This window comes from Crocodylus siamensis, chromosome 3 (assembly GCF_052110815.1).
Source record: "Crocodylus siamensis isolate JL-2025a chromosome 3, ASM5211081v1, whole genome shotgun sequence".
Taxonomy (NCBI): Eukaryota; Metazoa; Chordata; order Crocodylia; family Crocodylidae; genus Crocodylus; species Crocodylus siamensis.
In genome coordinates, this window is record NC_143397.1 from 256,401,773 (window position 1) to 256,418,675 (window position 16,903).

General features: G+C 47.3%; 1 protein-coding gene across 8 annotated transcripts in view; it reads right to left on the reverse strand.

The window, feature by feature from the left end:
• TSNARE1 (t-SNARE domain containing 1) overlaps positions 1 to 16,903 on the reverse strand; it is a 791,067-nt gene that overhangs the window by 692,890 nt on the left and 81,274 nt on the right. For 6 of the 8 annotated variants that reach the window (XM_090040746.1, XM_090040740.1, XM_090040736.1 and 3 more), the window contains exon 2: positions 13,592 to 13,666. The exons of 1 other annotated variant lie outside the window; for it this stretch is intronic. The gene's annotated coding sequence lies outside the window, so the exon portion shown is untranslated. The remainder of the gene's footprint in view (positions 1 to 13,591; positions 13,667 to 16,903) is intronic. One more of the 8 variants, XM_090040739.1, reaches the window with a different exon arrangement.

Below are 16,903 nucleotides of genomic sequence, written 5' to 3' on the forward strand. Positions count from 1 at the left end.
AGGGCCTGCCCTGCTGCCCCCGACCATGCGAGTGGCCTCCTCTGGACCCTCTCCATGCTGACCACATCCCTCCTGAAGTGCGGCGCCCAGAACTGGACACAGTACTCCAGCTGCGGCCTGACCAGTGCCGCATAGAGGGGGGGGATCACCTCCCTGGACCTGCTCGAGATGCATCTGTGGATGCATGACAAGGTGCGGTTGGCCTTCCTGACCGCGTCCCCACACTGCCAGCCCGTGTTCATCTTGGAGTCAACGATGACCCCCAGATCCTTTTCCGCCTCTGCTCTGACGAGAAGGGAGTCCCCAGCCTGTAGGTATGGTGCCGGTTGTTCCTCCCCAGGTGCAGCACCTTGCACTTGTCTGTGCTGAATCCCATCCTATTCTCATCTGCCCACCCTTGTAACCTGTCTAGATCTGATTGTAGGCTGTTGCATCCTTCTAGTGTGCCTATACCCCCCACATCTTCGTGTCATCAGCAAATTTGAACAGGTGCTTTTTACCCCCTCATCCAAGTCACTGATGAAGATGTTGAGCAGTGCGGGCCCGAGGACCGAGCCCTGGGGGACCCCACTGCCCACATCCCTACAGGTTGAGAAGGACCCATCCACCACCACCCTCTGGGTGCGGCCCTCCAGCCAATTGGCGACACATCTGACCGTGTGGGTGTCGACACCACAGTCCCCCAGTTTCTTAACGAGAACGGGGTGAGACAAAGTGTCGAAAGCCTTCCGGAAGTCCAGGAAGACGATGTCTACAGCTACCCCTGCATCTAATTATGTGGTGATCTGATCGTAAAAGGCTACCAGATTGGTCTGACAGGACCTGACACTGATGAACCCGTGTTGGTTGCCCCTAAGCATGCAGTCCCCTGCTGGCCCCTCGTGGATGTGTGCCAGAACAATTTTCTCAAACAGCTTGCCTAGGATCGAGGTAAGACTTACTGGCTTATAGTTTCCCGGGTCCTCCTTCTTCCCCTTTTTGAACATGGGAACCACGTTCGCCCTCTTCCAGTCCTCTGGCACCACACCAGAGCACCACCAGTGCTCGTACAGCCTTGCCGGGGGTCCTGCAATGACCTCGGCCAATTCCCATAGAACTCTAGAGTGGAGATCGTCCGGACCGGCTGACTTGTATACATCCAGTCCCTCCAGAAGGTTCCTAACTAGTTCCTCACTAACCTTTGGCCCAGGTGTGCCTCCCCTGGGGCCTGAGGGGGGCCCTGCAGGGAGGTGGCTATTCTGGTCCCTACTTAGGAAGATGGAGGCAAAGTTTATTAAGGATGCCATCCTTGATGGACTGGCCCAGGCTAACATCCTAAGGGATAGCCAGCACGGGTTTGTTGCAGGTAGGTCTTGTTTGACCAATCTCATTTCCTTCTAGGACCAGGTGACCTGTCACCTGGACAAGGGAGAAGAGATTGATGTTATATATCTTGACTTCAAAAAAGCCTTTGATCTGGTATCCCACCATCACCTCTTGGCCAAACTGGCCAGTTGTGGCCTTGGCTCCACCACGATCCGCTGGCTGGGAAACTGGCTCCGTGGTCAGACCCAGAGGGTTGTGATTGATGGCAGTCACTCATCATGGTGCCCTGTGACCAGTGGGGTCCCTCAAGGCTCTGTCCTGGGACCCATATTGTTCAACATCTTCATTAACGATGTGGACATTGGAGTCAGGAGTGGACTGGCCAAGTTCGCCGATGGCACCAAACTTTCGGGCAAAGCATCAATGCCAGAAGATAGGCGGGTGATCCAGGCTGACCTGGACAAGCTCAGCAAATGGGCAGACGAGAACCTGATGGTGTTTAACACCAAAAAATGCAAGGCTCTCCACCTTGGGAGGAAAAAGCTGCAGCACCCTTATAGGCTCGGCAGTGCTACGTTGCATAGCGCTACAGAAGAAAGAGACTTGGGGTCATCATTGACCACAAGATGAACATGAGCCTGCAATGCGATGCTGCGGCTAGTAAAGCGACCAAAATGCTGGCATGCATCCATAGATGCTTCTCCAGCAAATCCCGGGACATCATTCTCCCCTCGTACTCGGCCTTGGTGAGGCCGCAGCTGGAGTACTGCGTCCAGTTTTGAGCTCCACAATTCAAAAAGGATGTGGAGAGGCTTGAGAGAGTCCAGAGGAGAGCCACGCACATGATCAGAGGTCAGGAAAACAAATCTTACGATGACAGGCTGAAAGCCATGGGACTCTTTAGCCTGGAAAAGCACAGGCTCGGGGTGATCTGATGGCCACCTATAAGCTTATCAAGGGTGACCACCAGGATCTGGGGGAACGTTTGTTTACCAGAGCGCCCCAAGGGATGACGAGGTCGAACGGTCATAAACTCCTGCAGGACCGTTTCAGGCTGGACATAAGGAAGAATTTCTTTACTGTCTGAGCCCCCAAGGTCTGGAACAGTCTGCCATCGGAGGTGGTTCAAGCGCCTACATTGAACACCTTCAAGAATAAACTGGATGCTTATCTTGCTGGGATCCTATGACCCCAGCTGACTTCCTGCCCTTTGGGCAGGGGGCTGGACTTGATGATCTCCCGAGGTCCCTTCCAGCCCTAATGTCTATGAAATCTATGAAATCGTTAAACATGTTAGCTTTGTCGTCTGGTGTGACGACCAAATTTCCCAACGCGTCCTGCAGGGGCCCCGCATATCTGAGGGCCTACCAATGGATTACAGCATTCTTGGTACACTTGGGAGGATTGCTGATTTTATGTATGTGGGTAATGTGATCCATGATTTTTTGGGGAGTGGGGGTGAGGGTTGTATAGAGCACTTTGTAGGGTACTATCTCGGAGGACAATTAGCACTTTGTAGAGTCAGCAATTCCACAACCTCAGTAGGCATCTACTTTTACATACCTGCTGCGTAGCTACACAAGCCGGGCCCCTCGGAACCTGTAGCGTTTTCTGACTATTGCACACCGTGCATAATATTCAGCATGAAAGCTGTATTAACATACATTTCTCCCAGCAAGCTCATAATCCACATTTTTTGATCATTGTCCAACATTTTTCCCCACTATTGTCCTAGTCTAATTAGGCAACAAAGTGTGCACACCATATGAGTTTCTATTTTATTTTAAGAAGGGGGGGGAAGGGGGAGGAGCGGGAAATACCCTTTCCCTAACCGTCACCAGCACTGGGAGGCTGTACAACTGTTTGGCATATCCCAGGAGATTTTTAAATTCACTACTCTACAAAAACCTCAAAGCTCACAGCTGCAGGTTCTTATTTGGCAAGGAAGGTTTTCTGTTTCCCTTACTTAACTTAGCTTTGGCTTATGCATTAGGTTGTTTTTACTGAAAAAATTCTTAGCGCTTGACAATAGTCTCATTACAAAAATGCGACAAAGGAAACAAATTGTCTAATGGCATAGAGAAAAAACTTAAACCAAAAAAGCTTAGGAATATTAAACATTTGATTTATTTTAAATTGCTTCTAGATTTTTATTCTCCAAATTGCAAATGACCGAGCAGCTTCTCCTCACTGAGAGCTACTCACATGTGAAGTCTGAAGGACAGGAATGGTCTTCTGATCTAACACCTAATACAAGAGAGACACGGATGCCAAACCAGACATGGGCAATGAAGTTCATGCCCTTCAGTTATTGATATGTAAATCGTTGCATAATCCACTTCCCCAACTCGCTACAAATGAGAAAAAAGAAGGTCTTCCAACTTGCTGGAGGATTTTGTCATCTTCTGAAAGAATTTGCCCCCTGTCAGTTTTAGCCCTTACGCAGAGGTCGTAGCCCAGCGGTGCTCAGCCTCCAGCCCATGGTCAGATCCATCCCACAAAACTGTCTCATTCTGAATCCCACTGGTCCAGAAATTCGGTAGCAGGGGCGGGCAGCAGCATTAATTGCTACTCTCCTACTGCCAAATTTTCAGACCTGTGGGGAACCCCATGAACTGGATAATCATAGAGAAGTAGAGATGGAAGGGACCTCCGGAGGTTATCGAGTCCAACACCCCGCCTTACGGGGGCCCTGCGTACTAGACTGAGCTGGCGCACCATCAGGCTGGTACATAGGCTCACTCCATGCCTAGATCCAGGTGTGTGGATTTCGGCCAGGTCGTGGGTAGATCTGGGCACTCAGGGTCGGGCTAGTGTGCTGGGACTCCACAGGCCAACCTCATGCAGACTGACCCCACACAACATGCCCAGCCCATGGGGCTGGAGGGTTGGGCACCAGTATTTCAAGCAGATATACACACGTAAAAATAAGAAGCTGTTGCACAGATATATTCACAATGTTGTCCTAAGAAACAGCCATCACTCATGCCATAGAATCATAGCAATGAGAGCTGGAAGGGACCTCAGGAGAGTACGTCCTCTCCAACCCCTGCTCAAAGCAGCACCAGCACCAACTATATCATCCCAGCTTTGTCTACCTGGGTCTTGAAAACCTCCAAGGATGGAGTCAACTGTCCAACTTCCTTTTACTATACTTCTTTAAGTTATAACCAGTGTTCCCGCTAAGCTGAGCGGCGTGTGAGGCTGCGCAGGCGCACCTGGCAGCGCGACATTATTGCGCCTGTGGGGCCGCACACACCCCACAGCTTAAAGGGAACACTGGTTATAGCCCATTGACAGAACAGAACCAGTTTAAAAAAAATCAGGGCAAATGAGAGATTTGGAAAGTTCAACTGGAATTGCTGATGAAAAAATCTTTCTTTTTCATGTTATACAGTTTCCATGTCAAACAGTGAAAAATTGAAATTTTGATGAAAAATTCAAAACAAAAGCAACTAATGTCTGAAGGAGGAGAGAGGATTAATTCCTCTTTACTTCTATGCTACAGGAATCTCTCTTGCACTGCTTCTTTCCCATCTTCTTCTTAGACACTAGTAGGAAATATCCTTCAGATTCTGGTTACTCTTTGCACACGCCCCAGACTAATATGTCTTACTGTCTTGTGGTGTCTCTGTTGTGCTGTGCAAACATGAAATCCTCCCCTAGGATAACATGAAGATCAGCAGCTTTGCAATCCACAGCCTAACACTTCAGCTATGCTATGATCCTGGCCTTGTTTCACTCCTTTTTGGACAGTAAACTCAAAGGAAAAAGGGAGATTGACAGAGGATCTTTAGTGATCTCAGCTTTGCAGGCAATGAGGTTTGAGAACTGCCACCCACTCATCTTAAAAAAAAAAAAAAAAAAAATCAATTCAGCTTTTGTATTATTGGCAAGGAATCGTCTCGTTCTTCACTGCTTTCAGGAGAGGGCCTGAGGGATTTGCCTCTCTTATACAATCCTTGCAAGCATTTGAGGTATCAGCTGCGGGAAAGATGGTTGCCTTAAACTTGGGCAGAAGCCTATCCTGGCCTAAGGGAGGACTCCTGAACACAACCAGTGATGAAAGAAAAAATAAGCTAAGACATGCAGCTAAAAGACAATATGGTCCAACATGCTGAGAACTGGAGGCTCCAGCCATCGCTGCCCCATGACAGCCTTATGTGAACTCACCAGAAGAATAAAGAGACTCCTGGATTTTAATGTCCGAAGGAAATGCTCTGAGCATTTAGTCTGGCCTCCCCGTAGCACGGCAGTTCCTGCAGCAGAAGAGATGGCCAAGCAAGGTTGGCATACATCGACTGTGCCTTTGTAACGTGGAAAAGAGGTTTCCAAACCGAGTTGAGGAAACACCGCATTTAAAATAATACCTGCTCTTTTATCCCAGCTTCTTCACCAAAAAAAAAAATATATATATATATATACACACTACCAAAGTACCAGTCAAGAATGACGGGCGGGCAGTGAGAACAGAGCACCACCCCGCCCCCCAAGGCAGCAAACCACCCCCCGGCGTGGGCAGTCCCCACAGTGGAGAGCACAGCCTGGCCTCGCCTGTCTGTCTGTCTGTCCTAAGGCTCCGGGCCGTGCACGTGCAGTTGGCCCAGAGCGTTACGGACAAACAGACGGAAGTGGTCCGGCTTTTATTATATTACAGTTAAAAGGAAATATGCATAAATAAAAATCTTGGTCCTCAGCACCAAGTGCCCACAGGGGAGATGGTGGACCTTTCCCCTACCAGGCATACGGCTGCTGCTGCAGGTTTCCTTTATGTGTCCTGGAAAAATCAAGCCCAGTGGCCAGTAGTAGGTCTATACTGCAGCAGAGGTGCTGGGATCAAGGGAGGTGGTGGGGAGGGGTTCCCCAGGTTCATACACTTTGAGCCACTATTATTATTCTGGACCCTACTGAACTAAGATGGAAGTAATACCTCCATCAATCCCATTACTTCTGGCTGAGCTCAGGCGGTTTTGTAAAAAGCCATGCAAGTTTTGCCTTTGGCAATAACAGCTTTCTCCTTTCCTGCATTCCCCTTGCACATTAAACCAGAATCATCCCTCCCCTTAAGACCCAAATTCCCCTTTTTTGAACAGTAGAGAGGAATTCCTAATATATAAGAAGGGTTTCTCAAAGCAAGTACTGTGGCTGGCAGCAAGACTGAAAGGAAGCTAGAGGGAATCAGCCAAAAAATTCATTACCAATATTACCTTTAGAGCATCTCATTCCTGTGCACGCTATAAAACAGACCCACGCCTGTCCAGGGGAGACAGCTGCATCATCAGGCTGGTCTGTGCCATGCACGGGAAACACTTCAGCAACCCCTGCAATGCAGCCACCCTCTGCAACAGCAACAGCAGTTAGCAGTGCTGTGACAATTCAGGACAGAAGAAGAAAACAGTGCACCCAGCTGAAACGGCAGAGGAGACGGAGGCTGGCTGTCTGCAGTGAGCCCAGCTGCAACTCTGCTGGACCGCGAGGGGGAACAGACTCACGTGAGAAGCGCCATGTGATCTTTAGTGACCACAAGAGATCTGGACCCCAGCTTAATGACTGCAACACACAAACCATGGGCACAGGCCCAGCAAAGAGCACAACCCTCAAGATGCTCTGATGGTGTAATACGCCCAGCACAGGGTGGACGCTGTCTGTCATGACGGCCAGCTGCGGGTCCCAGAGGTGGGAGGCTTGTGTTGCCAAGCCACCCCTTCTACTGGCACTGAATTCACCTGCCCGCAGGCGAAGCGACCTTCCACATCAGCACCATGTGATACTGATGTCTCATTTAAATGGGACCTAAACCCAGGGAAGCATCACCAATGGCAGAGGGCTAGGGACAGAAGTTACTCATAAACCAGTTTAAGTCATCAGAAACTGCTTTAAACCTGTAACAGAATAGAAGCTCCATGCACATAAACCAGTTTCAACCCGGTGCCCACCCTGTACTTCAGAGGGCTGACTACAGTGCTGTAAGCCTGGGGGCATTACAGTACAGAGAGCATCTGGGGGGGTTGTGCTCTTTGCTGGGCCTGTGCCCATGGTTTGTGTGGTGCAGTCATTAAGATAAACCTGGTTGAATGTAGAATCAGACTTAACTGATTTGGGTCAAGCTGGTTTATGAAACTCCTGTCCCAGACCCCTTCCTAGTTCAAGGTAAATTAGAGTCCCTCAGCATCCCAACATGGTTGCCAACCCTGAGGTGGGCTGAGCTGTCTGCTCCAGCACAGAAGGGTTGGGGGTGAGGGGTGGGCAGGGACTGCATGCCTAGGAAAACCCCGGCTGGGAAATGGGGCTGGGGGCAGTTAAAAACTTCCCTTCCCCCAAGTACAGAACTGCCCTGCTAAAAAAAACTTACTGCTGGCTGCAACTGTGGGCTCCAAATCCCAGAGGCACCTGAAAGCAGGAAGACAAAGTGATGAGCAACCCTGCAGAGTCCTGCAGCTGTTAGTGTGGACCGCAAATCCCAGAGACTCTGGGGGCAGCAGAAGGAGGAAGTGAACACACAGCCAATGCTGGCTGTGCACCAAAGAGCCATGCTCTAGCACCCCCCCCCGCCTCCCCGGCTTCTGGCCTAAGCCACTGCAGGCATGTGGCTGCATTTCCTGAATCAAAAGTGAATGTCTGTCAAGCTGTTTCTCAGGTTAATCTCGGTTTCTCAGACTAACCTACAAAGACTGAATCCATTCAGCTTAAGGCTTTTTGACTGTCTCTACTTAGCCCTCCAGTTCAAACCACATGCAGCACTGAATAACCAGGGAGGTCATTTCTGCTTAGCACCCTCCCCACTGAGAAGCAGGCGTCTCCATGCTCTCCAGCACTCTTTGCTGCTTCTACACATCTTTGAGAGATGTGGTGGCTTCCAGCTTCTGAGAGGATGTCAAAGAATGAAAAGAGAAATATATGGTAAAGAGAGATTCAAGTAAGTAAATTCATGGCAACACCTTTTTAAAGACTGCATAAAATTTGGAGCATAGTGATGAGAGGTCCTAGCAGCATGGGAATTCTGCCTCCATCAGATCACCGTGCACAAAACACAAGGGCATCTTTTCAGAGGTTTTTGATGCAATTACCTGGGGGAGGAGAGGGGCAGTGGCTGGAGAATTAGTTTGTCTTCAATGCAAATCTGAAAACACACGGGACAGCACTAGGGGTATGGCATGCAGTGGGGTGGAACCTATAGCATACCATTCAATTCAGCTGGTTGGTGGCATTACAAATTTAAACAATATTAAAAAAAAACAAAAACCAGCAGTGCTGTAAAGAACCACAATATTGGCAAAGCTACCACAAACCCACAGCAGGTTGGGAAATCCTAGACTAGTCTGACAAAACACAATTATCTAACGACAGGTCTGGGGATCAGCAATGGGCTGTAGGAGTCTGGGCAAGGCATCTACCCTTTCTATAAAATTCAGATTTTTCCATCTACCAAGTAAGCAGGGCAAAAGAAGTTTGATTTCCCCCGTGCATGTAAAGACCTGAGATCCTAAGGAAAGAGAGATTATTGAAAGACTTCCCCTACCAGCATCCCCCAATCATGACAAGATCTAGCATGAAACATGATTCGAAGAGGTGAGAGGCAGTGCGGGGATGCTATCTCTACCATTTTCTTCATCTTGCTCTGTAAAACATCAACATTTTTAACATGCTGCAGTAAGCACGAACTGTGAGCCAGCATGCTTCATCATCAAAGAGGAACGAGCAGTCAGTACAGAAGCAAGCAGAAAACTATTCCATCAGGCCACATATCATAGTTACAGAAACAAACCCTGAAGCTTATCGACAGGTTAAGTGCAGTCCAATTCAGCTGCAGAAGAACATTACAGTCCCCCTGCAAAGCAGAGCAATGCTCAGTTTATTAGGGGTTACTCAGTGCTGATGCTGTGTGGGATGAGGACAGCAGTTTGGAGAGCTACACCTGACTCAGTAGGATTTCAGTGGGACACTGTCTACTCGGATGTATTATTTTGCCAGTTATGTAGGTTCAGAAGCCCTGCCCTCAGCAGAGATCGGCCTTGATTCTCTTCACTCTTATATTGCTCCGAGAGGCGTTTTTAAGCAGGCAGACATCCCAGACTGATGCACGGAGGACAAAGCTCTAAAGCACGTACGTCCCCGAGGCACGCGACAGCCAGGAGGTCAAGCCCACTGCCTCCTGCAAGGCTGTCCAGTGATGGCCAGAAAGCAAACCCTGGCCCTTGTGGCTTTGAGCAACATCTCCCCCATTCCAAACAGCAAATCTGCAATGTCCTGTGGCCGCTGGGTGGTGAACGGCTGGATGAAGCTAGACCACGGCTTCCACCATGACTACATCAGCACTGTGCAAGCTGCAAGCCCTGGTACTTTTCGCAAAATCAGAGAGAAGTGGGGCTGGGAAGAACCCCCAGAGGTCATCTAGTCCAGCCCCCAGTCATACCTAGATGGTTCACAACGTGCTTAAATTTCAGCACGTTGGCAAATGGAAAACCAGATGCTCAGCTCTCTGCTGCAGCTTTTACTCCCAAGGGCTCTGCTTTCCTGATCCACTGGAGCACCCCAGCAGTCTCACACAGCTGCTTGGAGAGGTAAACGCCACAGCAAACAGCTGGTGCATCCAGTCAGTCCCAGTTCGTAGCAGCTGCGTACCACTCCCAGACTGTTCACAAGGCCTCCTTTGTGCAGGCCAGGAAGGAACCTAACCCGGCAAAGTATCCACGTTCCAGTAAATCCACATGTGAACGGATACCACAGAAATGGGAACAGATTGGGGTGGGTAAGCCACACGGCTCGGCACATGGGATGCTATGTGACTGCGACTAATGTGACAGCCTCTGCCTATACGTATCAGCACATCAGCTGGTTGCATGTAATCCTTCACACAATCCAAGCTCCATAGACACCCCCCATAGGCGTTTTAGACCAGAGGAGACTATTGCAATTATCTAATATGATCTGCTGTATAATCCAAGCCACAAAATTCGGACTAGTGATGTAAGTCCGTAAGTGCTGGTGAAGCTACAGTATAAGGGTTTAAAGACACCAAGAGGTGGGGAGTCCAACACCTTCCTGAATAAGGTATTTTAATTTTTTCGGAGTGGGAGAAAATTAATAATTTACTCTGTATTAAAAGCAATGTGCTCATCTACAGAGAATGCAAAGTAGTGTTTAACCTCACAGGTTATGTAACTCCCCAAGGCCACATTCAACCGTGCCCAGTTCTCCACTCAAAGCCAGTCTCTAGCACGCAAGGAAACTGCATCTCAAACCGAGTCACAGAACCAGAAATTTAGAGACCCGACAGAAAAAACCACTATCAAGTAGATCTCCTTTTCAAATGTAGCTCCTAATGAAACAAGAACACAACAGGGTTTATAATGTGATGATGCCCTTTAAAAGGGCCTGCCCTTTCACTCTGAGACCTAAACAGATCCCGTCAGAATACCTACATCTCATTTTTTAGGTAACCTTGGTGTTAGGACAGCCCTGGAGATTGTAATTATCTGTCCACATAGAAGGTATGAGTCTCAATTTCCCTTAAATGGGATCGAAAAAACCATACAGCTAAGGTCTCCACGTCCGTCAGTGTTCAATATTTAAGACGGCCCAACATACCAGGATAGGAATCAAAGATGTCTCTGCTGTGAAGTTGCAACAAGCCAAGTTGAACCCACAAACTGAAGCAAACACACACACACTCTTTAACAGGAAAAGAAAAGCAAAAGTATGCACACATACCACACTCACACCCACACACTTTTTCTAAGGAAAAAAAAGCAAAAGGCTCCAAACTGAAGGCAGCAGAACACTATTTTTTTTTCAGAGCACAAACTCTTCAGTCAGAAAAATGAATAAATAATTTACAATAAAGTTATGCCCAGTTTCAGATCACAAAACCAGCCATTCAAAACCCTGCTCTCCCTCCTGCCAATGCCGAAGTTATGGGAGCTCGGGCTGAAAAACACAGCCACTATCACAAGCAACTTAATGAAAAAGGCATCCATGTAAATCAGTGGCTGACTCCTACAACTCCATGTTAAGGAATGATTCAAGCAAGGGAGAGCAGAAGAGCAATTATAGGAAAAGTTATGTGCACAGTGAATGGAGCTTTGCTTCTGCTCTCTTGGCCGTGAACAGAGCTAGTCACTTGTGAAATCTGCTGGTGAAACAGATGGCACGTCCTCAGGGAGGTAACTCGGGCACTCTCATCCAATTCCCAGGAGAGTAACTGGGACACTACAGGGGCCCCCAAAATACAGGCAGTCCTCGGACTTATGACACAACTGGTTCCTGAAAACCACGTCTTAAGTTGAAACGCTGCAACTCGGAACCGACTTTCCCATGGGAAACAAAGTTATAAATGGGGGATTGGTTCCTGAACCAAGGCCCAATCCCCTATTTTCACCAAAAATAATTTTGTATTCAATCAATTATAGATGAGTAATATAGCTACATAATGTATTTATACTGTAAATAGCAATCACATTGATTTGGAAGGATGACTTTCAGTTGACTTTCCTGAACTTTTTGAAGGGCTCCTGGCTGGAGTCTTCTCGAGAGGTCTTGGCTGCAGGTTTTTGTGGAGTCCTGTCTGAAAGAAAAAGTGTCCAAGGAAGTTTGGACAGATGTTCTCCAGAGAGACGAGAACAGATCAAGCATCGTGTTGGATCAAGCATCGTCAAGTCGAAACAGGGCATCAATTTATGCACATTGTAAGTGCCATTCCTTGCAACTTGAAACACTGCAAGTCGAGGACTGCCAGTACAGCCAACCTCAGTGGTATGGACCTGGCAACCACAATGGCAGAGAAACAGCCAGTGCCACAGTTGTAAATCCTGGCATGCCTCAGAGGATGTTATGCATAAACCATTGTTCACGTTCCACCTTGCATTTCAGCCTGGTGAGCTATGCCCACATTGCCAAAACTTTGCACATGGCAACAAGACACTCCTAGTCTTTCCACAAGACATCAAGTGCAAGAGTGAGCCCCAAATAGTATATTCTCAGAGATACTGAACACACATCAGTCTTGTCAGCTTGGGTGACTTCGCTTGACCTTAGGCACCTAACATGGACTTCAGGTACCCAACTTTAAGCAATCAAGTTTCAAAACACTGGCCTCTACACAAATACTGCACCAGCAATATACCTCCAGAGTTGGGAGTGGGTGGTAATAAGACTGCCAGAGCCGACCTGAGCAGGGTGCAGGGCCTGGGGCAAATCAGCCCATGCCTGGCCCCGCCCCAGATCCAAAGAAGCTGCCACCACCACTGGCAGCGGTGGCGGCAGGGGTAGCAAGTGTCTAGACTCGAAGCAAGTGGTGGCAGTATAGAGTCACCACAGCTGCTCCACTCAGCTCTGCACAGCCCCCCAAACTGTGGGACCCAGGGCAGTCACCCCGATTCGCGCCCCCAGGGACGCCCTAAAGACTGCTAGTGCCTAGCATACTATCAACAACTACAAATCCCTCCCTGTATTTGGAAACACGCATCTATAAAGTCACTCTTGAAGTCACTCTAGTTAATCAAGTACACAATGAAACCCGTGACAAGCAAGGGCAGGGTATTTATCATCCATGGGCAGCTGACCCAACCTACCTGTAGGAGGAAGCATTCGATCTCCGTTGACACAAAAACCAAGGATGCAGAAGTGGTAGACCAGCCACACCCTCATCTATGCTTGAATAAGTGAATAGGTGTCTTGTTAAAACAGTTAGGTAGGTGGTATTTCAAATCACCACCGGCTATTGTGGTTCAGTGGTAGAATCCTTGCCTGCCATGTGAGAGAGCTGGGTATTTCCAGACACGTGTATAACTATAGCCATCAAGGGACCAAATGTCCTGACTCGGTCTGACCTCTGGATTCTGTCTCAACGATCAAAAAAGGTGGGGATGAAAGGTCTGGGCAGCCTCGACTCCTCCACAGGCACATGTGCCAAAGGTCCTGGTGATCACCCAGGCATATACCATGATCCAGAAGGATCGACGGTTGCCTATATTTCAAATCACATCAGTGCAGGCACTGCCTAACACCTTTAAATTAACATGACCTGGCAGCTTGAAGATAGGATGCAAATAATGAATGGAAGGCTTGGAAAAGAAAAGCAGACTGATTGATATCTTGCAAGCTCCAAACCCCTTTAGCTGACTATGAACCCAAGAGAGAGAGCAGTTTCTAAAATTATCAGTGATGGAGAACCAGAAACAATCCCATCCACCATGAAAACCATGCAAGGTGTTCCAGCCTTTGCAAGGTCCAGGACTTCTGTCCCAGATCACAATCCCCACCTGTCAGCAAGATCCTTCCCCCTTACCTAAAAGGACCCGTAGAGGTGATTTACCAATTGCTCACGTCCTCTCCTCCCCGTTAGACAAGATTCTTCTACAACCTGAAATGCAAAACGTAACTTATTTAGTGGTAGGGGAAGAAAAACACAACATACTTGTTACCGTCAGAGATGTACAAGACTACTCACAGCCCTTTGAATTCTGGTTTCCAGCAACAGCCCCTGCACTTTGGGGGGGGGGGGGTGTTTCATGGACTGCTCAAAAGGAAGCAAAATACCCTTCTGCAGGGAGAACAAACTTCCCAAAGGTAATTATTTGGAGCTCTTCTGTGCAGTGAGGGTGTGCAGTCCTCAGTTTAAAGATGAGCAAATTAAGCACCAAGGAGCAGCACCCACCAGCATGATCTCCCTCTGTGAGGGGGAGACGAGGGAGCTGGACAGCATGGGTGTGGGATCATCCAGGACGGACAAACTCAAGCTTGGCTAATCTGCTTAGTTTACCTCCTCATACTTTGCATCTGGAGACACCCTAGTTGAGAACCACTAATTTTAAGCACATGAACCACTCCCATGGGAAGAGCCAGGATTTAGAGAAGGGGGGTGCATATGGTGTAGCTCATCATCATATACAACAAAACACATATTATGTCTCCAGTTAAAGAGAAACTAGATGCATTGCTAATATGCTAGGAGACTGGCATTGTATTTAAGTTAAGATCAAAGCAAAAACAAATGCAACTACTGGAACGTGCACTTGTTTGCCAGATTATAAATATAAAAGCATGCACAACAAACAAGGCAAAAAAGAGACAAGAGTCAAAAGATATTGTGCCACTAGACTTTTAATCATCATAGTTGAATGCAAGTCTCTCATGCAGGTGCGTAAAACAAAATCTAGCCTTCTTGAGATTTCTGACAGTGTCTCCAATACTTCCACTGTCAGTCATTTCTACCCCCGAGTAAATATTATTACATCCGAGTTAAGAATTTTAGCTAGAGCTAAAAAAAGGTTTGCAGGGCTGTAAAATAAAGAGAGACAGCACCAGCAATGGCTAACAGACAGAAACATTGCAGAAGAAAGGACAGTTTGAATAGTGGACCATCAAGGCCATTAAAAAGGAGAGAGGGTTGTTAACACCTATTGAATGCAGAGGGATCAGCAGGAATCAGGGGGATGATAATGAAGCAGGAATCAAAGGGGGCTGTAACTTCATCACTGCACCTCCTTCCTGGATCTGCCCCCATCATTCCCCTGGCTTAAGTCCTAAATGCTGCTCACTATAACTCTCAGCTACTTCCCAGTGAATAGTGGGGATAGCACTAAAGAGCAGGACCACAGTTCAGGGGCAAAGCCAGGGGGGTGCCACGGCGCTGCTGCGCCCTGGTTTGATTTCTGCTGCACCCAAACGTTGATACCAATTACCCAGGAGGTGTGGTGGCATTTCTATTCAGGCAGGGCTGAGAGAGTCAACTGACTGCCTGGCTCATTTTAATCTACTCGATTGCTTTGAAACACTTTCCACAGCATTAACAAACTTCACTCCTTTTTAATAATCTTGATGTTCAATCAAGCTATCCTTTCTTTGACAGTTCTGCTGCCTGGTAGCTGCTCCTGGTAATTTAGCTCCTATTTCACAGCCCTGCAGATTATTTTTAACTGTAGCTAAAAACATTATCTCAAGTAAACACCAACTCGGGTATGGAAATAACTTTCAGTGAAGCACCGGATGCATTGCCAAGATGCTCAAGAAGCCTAGACTTTGTTTCACGAATCTGAAAAAGACATACATTTAACTCTAATGACTACAGGACTAATGAAACATTTTGATTTCTTTTGTGCCTAGTTCGTTTTTCAATATGTAACAGCAAATTAATGCAACTTCCAAAAAAGCTGTATTTGCTTTTTTTCAATTTTAAATAGGATAATATAGTTCTAAGCCCGTAGCAAATTAGTAGAGCAGGTTATTTATTTTAACTGGAGGAAAATGTGGGCTGTGTTATATGAGATGATGCACCACATCATCCGCACCCTCCTTTTCAAAACTCTAGGTACATCCAAGAGATAGCTGTACCACTTATCCACAAGCTGGTACCTCCAGAAGCACAATCCCCTTACAGCCACAATGGAGCAGTGAGAGAAAGTGTCCCCTGCTGTGACAGACATGGAAATTTTCCATTAGATTCTGTCTCTCAATTAACTATGACACAGTTAAAGCTTTTAAAACACGATACAGCGCGTCGCAGCTACTCATGGCAAATATTATATCCTCAAGCACATAGACTGCAGAATAGGAGGTTGAAAGCCAGAGGACTCCTGAGCATGCCAAGATTGCTTGCAAATGCCATTAAGAACCATTTTTAGCAGACCTAATTGGGAAATAAAAATAAATGGCCATATCCATTAGTTACCAACGTATCACCTATATCCTTTTGATTAGTGATCTTTAGAACTACCCCAATTCCTACTTCTGGTTAATAATGCATTTGAGCATCTACTACTTATTCAAAACTGAGGCATAAATACCCAAGTGTGTTGCTATATCTTTGATGAATCTGACTCCACGTGCCAACTCCCTTCCTATTTTAAATGTTGCTGTAATAAATACACTTGCTGATATTTACATATATATGTACATGCCCATATACTCAAACATCAATCTGTAAAACCCTGAACTAAGTTAGTTTTCCCACTAGCAGGTCTGACTCAAATAAAAAAAAAAACTTTTGCAATCACAAGAAGAATTATTATTGCAGCATCGGTATTGCAGCACTGCATACAGACTCAGCTGAAACCAGGGCCAAACTGCCAGAAACTTTGCAAACAAAGAGGGAGGAACAACCCATGCCTAAATAAGAGATCAGAGCTCCAGTGGAGAGAATGGGCATAAGAAGAGATGCATAGAGTGGGGGTTGCCTCATGTCATACACGCAGAAACAAAGCCCAGTGTCTCTCCTTTCTACATGCAGTCCCAAGTCCTACATGGTAGGCCTAACTAACTCCAAAATAACTTGGAAATTCCTGAGTGTTGCAGAAGCCAGCACAAACACATGAGCTTGCCACAGTATATAAGGACCATCACAGCCCTGATTTATGGAGGGACCAAGCAAGACACAGAAAAAGGTTACACCCATGTCCCAGTGACTCCTATGCATGGCACCAAGGGGACTGCAGGAAATGGTCTGGGCCAGAAAGTGAGATCTTTGATCTTCTGCAGCGCCAAGCTCTCCATGGCACTGCAGCAGCAACTTCAGGTTATCAGCAATGAGCTGCTGCTTCTAATGAAAGTTTTCACTCTCCGTTGCATCCTAGGAAAATACCTAGATGAAATGCGGAGAGGC